The sequence below is a fragment of the Bombus huntii genome, unplaced genomic scaffold (assembly GCF_024542735.1).
Source record: "Bombus huntii isolate Logan2020A unplaced genomic scaffold, iyBomHunt1.1 ctg00000311.1, whole genome shotgun sequence".
NCBI lineage: Eukaryota > Metazoa > Arthropoda > Insecta > Hymenoptera > Apidae > Bombus > Bombus huntii.
This window is the reverse complement of record NW_026099506.1, coordinates 2501-9592: the sequence shown is the minus strand read 5'-3', so window position 1 is coordinate 9592 and position 7092 is coordinate 2501. Positions and strand designations below refer to the sequence as shown.

At 48.3% G+C, this 7092-nt stretch overlaps 2 non-coding genes across 2 annotated transcripts; both read left to right on the top strand.

The window, feature by feature from the left end:
• The first annotated feature begins 512 nt into the window (after positions 1-512).
• On the top strand, positions 513-2436 carry LOC126877972 (small subunit ribosomal RNA). The gene has a single exon (XR_007695495.1). It is a non-coding gene; the product is annotated as a small subunit ribosomal RNA (ribosomal RNA).
• Positions 2437-5792: 3356 nt separating this feature from the next.
• Positions 5793-5947, top strand: LOC126877970 (5.8S ribosomal RNA). Its single transcript, XR_007695493.1, has one exon. It is a non-coding gene; the product is annotated as a 5.8S ribosomal RNA (ribosomal RNA).
• Positions 5948-7092: the final 1145 nt, after the last annotated feature.

The window sequence follows — 7092 nt, the reverse complement described above, 5'->3', positions numbered from 1 at the left end:
TCTATAAAAACTTCTGCTTTCGCAGAAGTATCCGATGAGGCGGTAGGAGCGTACTATCTTTGCGTAGTATGTCTTCTGCCGAAAATGTTCTACCGATTGAAAGAATATTCTTACGGTATGTCCAGCGCGACGCACTGGGATACGCGCTTGTTCGTTCAGCGTGAGGTGCGTATACGTGCTTTACCGCTAAGATATTCTAATAAGTCTTTTTACACGAAGACAGCATTATGGAAATGTTCCTTTAGAAGTACGATTCTAAACATTTTATATAAGACTATGAGAGAGAGAGAGAGAGAGAAGAGAGGAGGTGGAGTTGAGAATTACAAAGTGGCTGCGAGCGGCGTTCGAAGATTATTACTGAACTATGGGTGTATCTCGAACGTCGCTAGGAGATATATTTTATAGATATATCTATCTTAAGAACGAAAAGTCTCGTCGTACGGTGCTTACGTCCCACCTACGACACGAAGAGAACTTAAACGAAATTTATAAGAATTGTTATACGAATAAGATCCCTGGTTGATCCTGCCAGTAGTCATATGCTTGTCTCAAAGATTAAGCCATGCATGTCTCAGTACATGCCGCATTAAGGTGAAACCGCGAATGGCTCATTAAATCAGTTATGGTTTCTTAGATCATACCTACATTTACTTGGATAACTGTGGTAATTCTAGAGCTAATACATGCAAACAGATTCCGACCAGAGATGGTAGGAATGCTTTTATTAGATCAAAACCAATCGGTGGCGGATGGCTCGTCTGTCCGTCCATCGTTTGTTTTGGTGACTCTGAATAACTTTGTGCTGATCGCTATGGTCATCTAGCACCGGCGACGCATCTTTCAAATGTCTGCCTTATCAACTGTCGATGGTAGGTTCTGCGCCTACCATGGTTGTAACGGGTAACGGGGAATCAGGGTTCGATTCCGGAGAGGGAGCCTGAGAAACAGCTACCACATCCAAGGAAGGCAGCAGGCGCGCAAATTACCCACTCCCGGCACGGGGAGGTAGTGACGAAAAATAACGATACGGGACTCATCCGAGGCCCCGTAATCGGAATGAGTACACTTTAAATCCTTTAACGAGGACCAATTGGAGGGCAAGTCTGGTGCCAGCAGCCGCGGTAATTCCAGCTCCAATAGCGTATATTAAAGTTGTTGCGGTTAAAAAGCTCGTAGTTGAATCTGTGTGTCACAGTGTCGGTTCACCGCTCGCGGTGTTTAACTGGCATTATGTGGTACGTCCTATCGGTGGGCTTAGCTCCTCGCGGGCGGTCCAACTAATATCCCATCGCGGTGCTCTTCACTGAGTGTCGAGGTGGGCCGATACGTTTACTTTGAACAAATTAGAGTGCTTAAAGCAGGCTACCTTCGCCTGAATACTGTGTGCATGGAATAATGGAATAGGACCTCGGTTCTATTTTGTTGGTTTTCGGAGCCCCGAGGTAATGATTAATAGGGACAGATGGGGGCATTCGTATTGCGACGTTAGAGGTGAAATTCTTGGATCGTCGCAAGACGGACAGAAGCGAAAGCATTTGCCAAAAATGTTTTCATTAATCAAGAACGAAAGTTAGAGGTTCGAAGGCGATCAGATACCGCCCTAGTTCTAACCATAAACGATGCCAGCCAGCGATCCGCCGAAGTTCCTCCGATGACTCGGCGGGCAGCTTCCGGGAAACCAAAGCTTTTGGGTTCCGGGGGAAGTATGGTTGCAAAGCTGAAACTTAAAGGAATTGACGGAAGGGCACCACCAGGAGTGGAGCCTGCGGCTTAATTTGACTCAACACGGGAAACCTCACCAGGCCCGGACACCGGAAGGATTGACAGATTGATAGCTCTTTCTTGATTCGGTGGGTGGTGGTGCATGGCCGTTCTTAGTTGGTGGAGCGATTTGTCTGGTTAATTCCGATAACGAACGAGACTCTAGCCTGCTAAATAGACGTAACTTATGGTATCTCGAAGGCCCCCGGCTTCGGTCGGTGGGTTTTTACTACCAACGTACAAACAAATCTTCTTAGAGGAACAGGCGGCTTCTAGCCGCACGAGATTGAGCAATAACAGGTCTGTGATGCCCTTAGATGTTCTGGGCCGCACGCGCGCTACACTGAAGGAATCAGCGTGTTTTCCCTGGCCGAAAGGCCCGGGTAACCCGCTGAACCTCCTTCGTGCTAGGGATTGGGGCTTGCAATTATTCCCCATGAACGAGGAATTCCCAGTAAGCGCGAGTCATAAGCTCGCGTTGATTACGTCCCTGCCCTTTGTACACACCGCCCGTCGCTACTACCGATTGAATGATTTAGTGAGGTCTTCGGACTGGTGCGCGGCCAATGTGATAAGCATTGCCGATGTTACCGGGAAGATGACCAAACTTGATCATTTAGAGGAAGTAAAAGTCGTAACAAGGTTTCCGTAGGTGAACCTGCGGAAGGATCATTAACGATACGATACCAAAAGAATTTGACTTGAACACATATAAAAACTATGAAATATATATCACAATGGTCGGTAAGGAGCCGTACTCCTCCTGTATCGACGAAAGTATATACGACGTATTAACAAGCTATATACTTTAACAAACGAAAACGCCAGGGAGCTTGGCAACCTCCGTTGGCACGAATAGAAATATTCTTAAGGAGGAGACGACCCTCCAGCTACGGAATTATACGAAGAGAAGGTGGCACTCTCTCTCGATCATCGGGATGAAGAGATATATATATACAAGTATAAAAACGAAATGCGAATGAAACTTATTCGAGGCGCCTGCGTGAGGTCGTAAACAGAAAGACCCGCCGTCTCCGAATAAAACATATAACATATATATATATATATATATATGAAATTCTAATAAAAGGGAACTCTAGCTTCGAAAGAGCCAACAAAAGTTAAGGCTCGATATCAAACGAAAAAATTACGATGGAAACCAGGTGTAAAGAGAAATGCAGTCGTGGCGCCTGCGAGAGGCCGTACACAGAAAGACCCGCCGTCACGATCTCGTATTTCGTATTTGCATCGTGGAAACCGTACAAACGAAATATAAAAGTCCATGCAAACTAATAAGAAAATCTCTAAAGTGCCTCGTGTCGGAGTGATCATGCTCGCCTATTCTCTTCTATGTTTCGTGGTCTGTGTTGCGTTTGTTCTCCTCCTAGCAACGGGACATATCGAAGACTCCTCTTTGGGATCGAACGAAGCGTCTAGAACGAGTCGACGAGAGCGAAAGAACTTGTAGCGAGTCGCGCAGAGCGAAAGGATACCGATATACATCTTCGAAGGTTCTCTTCGAAGATCCATGGATACCTTCTGCGTCGACTTCTCTCGTCTCTTTCATCGAAACTCTCGTCGTTCTCGAAACGTGCTTCCTACCCAAAGGGCGTGTGCTCTTCGTATGTCGTTTCGTTCGAAATAACGAAACCACGTGTAACATACTCGTGGATCGGGTAACCTAGAACGAAGACGCATCGCGTGGATGTTGGCCCGCTATGCGACGATGACCGATGATGATGATGATGATGATGATGATATGATGATGATGTCGATGTCGACGACGACGACGATGAAGACGATGTGTAGCAACGATTCGTAACTAGTCTAGCCGAAGTTCGTTCAGAGGGGAACGCCGCCGGCTTCGAAGCCTCGATGTCGTGAGTCGGACACCCGTGCCGTCGCTAGAGTTTTTCAAACTCTGCTTCTGGATATTGGGACGAAAGACCGCTCGAGGACGACGACAGCCGTGCGTGCGTATCCCATCGAATTTTTTTTACACCACCTGAACGAGACTAAAGTTTCGTCTAGTTGATCGTCTACCGTCGCATAATGTATATTATATACCGTTCAGGGGACCGGCTGTCTATCCTCGTTGTCGTGAGTCGGACACCCGTGCCGTCGCTAGAGTTTTTCAAACTCTGCTTCTGGATATCGGGACGAAAGACCGCGCGAGGACGACGGATGCGAGTCCCATCGAATTTTTGACTTACACACTACCTGAACGAGACTTAAAGTTTCATATTATATACCGTTCAGAGGGGACCGGCTGTCTATCCTCGTTGTCGTGAGTCGGACACCCGTGCCGTCGCTAGAGTTTTTCAAACTCTGCTTCTGGATATCGGGACGAAAGACCGCGCGAGGACGACGGATGCGAGTCCCATCGAATTTTTGACTTACACACTACCTGAACGAGACTTAAAGTTTCATATAATATACCGTTCAGAGGGGACCGGCTGTCTTTCCTCGTTGTCGTGAGTCGGACACCCGTGCCGTCGCTAGAGTTTTTCAAACTCTGCTTCTGGATATCGGGACGAAAGACCGCGCGAGGACGACGGATGCGAGTCCCATCGAATTTTTTATTTAAACACTACCTGAACGAGACTTAAAGTTTCATATAATATACCGTTCAGAGGGGACCGGCTGTCTTTCCTCGTTGTCGTGAGTCGGACACCCGTGCCGTCGCTAGAGTTTTTCAAACTCTGCTTCTGGATATCGGGACGAAAGACCGCGCGAGGACGACGGATGCGAGTCCCATCGAATTTTTTATTTAAACACTACCTGAACGAGACTTAAAGTTTCATATAATATACCGTTCAGAGGGGACCGGCTGTCTTTCCTCGTTGTCGTGAGTCGGAGACCCGTGCCGTCGCTAGAGTTTTTCAAACTCTGCTTCTGGATATCGGGACGAAAGACCGCGCGAGGACGACGGATGCGAGTCCCATCGAATTTTTGATTTACACACTACCTGAACGAGACTTAAAGTTTCATCCAGTTTGTCGTCTATCATCTCATATATAATATACCGTTCAGAGGGGACCGGCTGTCTATCCTCGTTGTCGTGAGTCGGACACCCGTGCCGTCGCTAGAGTTTTTCAAACTCTGCTTCTGGATGTTGGGACGAAAGACCGCGCGAGGACGATGGATGCGAGTCCCATCGAATTTTTGATTTACAAGACACACACTACCTGAACGAGACTAAAGTTTCATCGAGTTTATCGTCGCATAACCCGTTCGGAGGGGACCGGCTGTCTATCCTCGTTGTCGTGAGTCGGACACCCGTGCCGTCGCTAGAGTTTTTCAAACTCTGCTTCTGGATATCGGGACGAAAGACCGCGCGAGGACGATGGCTGCGAGTCCCATCGAATTTTTGTTTTTTTTTTTTTTAAAAAAAAAAACACCACCCGAACGGAGATGTGTTCTATCTTTCGTCGATTTTTCATGCTTTCAGTCGGTCGCGTGGTCGCCATCCGTTCGGAGGGGATCGCCGGCTTCGAAACCTCGATGTCGTGAGTCGGACACCCGTGCCGTCGCTAGAGTTTTTCAAACTCTGCTTCTGGATATTGGGACGAAAGACCGCTCGAGGCGGACGGCCGCGCGAATCCCATCGAATCTTTACTATCACCCGAACGATGGAGAGATGCACGCGCGCTGTTTCTTGAATAATTGGACGAGAGAGTAGAATCAAACACATATATAACATGGGCTAGCCACCGTGCTTACTCGTTCGCGAGATCGTGTGCTGTACAGAGGATTCAGAATCGGGTGTATATATCCCCGTCGTTTCCTGACGAACGGAGCTTCGATCTCGATGGTTGTTATATATCATAATGTACTTTACGCCCGGCCGGCGAACGCGCGTATCTTCGCGCGTTCGTCGTTTTCTTTTTTTTTCGAACGTTTTTGTGTCGTCAATCCTATGGCGACTTCTGCGCGTTCGATTCCCGTTGGTCGAACGTGACGGAACTCGGCTTCGCTAGAACCGAGAAGAGTACATTTGAGTATTGAACTGTTGTAAATTTATAAAAGATTACCCTGAACGGTGGATCACTTGGCTCGTGGGTCGATGAAGAACGCAGCTAATTGCGCGTCAACGTGTGAACTGCAGGACACATGAACATCGACATTTCGAACGCACATTGCGGTCCACGGATACAATTCCTGGACCACGCCTGGCTGAGGGTTGCTCACGTAAACCTAAGACTGCTTGCGTTGCGTATCGTTACTCTCCGTATCTGTCTCTCTCTGTCCCTTCTTGCCTTAACAACCCGCCGTCGTTCTTCTTTATATAAGAGAACGTTTCAGAGTCGGACGAAGGTACAAGAACGAGGATACGAATAAGAGCGGACGGAGAGAACATACGCGACGTACGAGCGATTGTTGGACGCTCGTCGGCGTTCGTCGCGGTCGTGCAGAGACCGTGCAAGTCGTACGCATGCTCGATATATAATCTATCGTGTTCACGGGAGACTACGAAACTCTACCTCTGTCTCTCTCTGTCCCTTCTTGCCTTGACAACCCGCCGTCGTTCTTCTTAAAAATTATAAGAGAACGTTTCAGAGTCGGACGAAGGTATACGAAGGGATACGAATAAGAGCGGAGAGAACCGGTCACGGACCTGCGTGAGTGCTCGCGGCGTCGTGAGTCGTCCTTACGAGGGCGACCGCCCGCTTATGCACCGCTTCGTGTATCGGTTATCGAACGTATATACTCGTAGTGTTCTCCTCGTGACCGATTTTTTTTTCATATCAGGCGATATATGCTACGTTTGCCGGTGTTCGACGCACGAAGGTCCGCGCCCCCGACGTCGTCTTAAAAGAATATTATATTTGGCGAGACTGAGAGAGAAAGCAAATATGGGAACTCGGTCGAGAGAGGAGAGAAGAGAGAACCAAAAAAAAAACCTAAACTCGATGGCGTGCGAAACTTTGCCATAATCTACCGTCTTTTCTTAAGACTCTCGTACAGCCCCAGGGATCGAATGCCCACTCCGTCTCTTCGCGAAAGCGACTGACAACAACGAGGACCGTCGCATCGATGGGTCGTCGTTGCGTTTTACACGCTCTGTGCTTTTTTACAAGCCCCGAAAGTATCAGCCGTAGATCCGGGAACGCACACGCGAGATTTCTTCGAGCGCTCTGACGACTTAGGGAGGTATGATCCCCAGCGTCGCGCGGAGATCGGAGAGTACACGTACTCGTATCGGGACGAATTTTCCCCGTCGTCGTGTATCTCTCTGCCCGCGCGCCTGGCTCCCGAAAAGCCACGTTCGTCGGAAATCTTACATATTATATATGTAACGCGTGTGCGAACTAGCGTGTGTCTAAGATC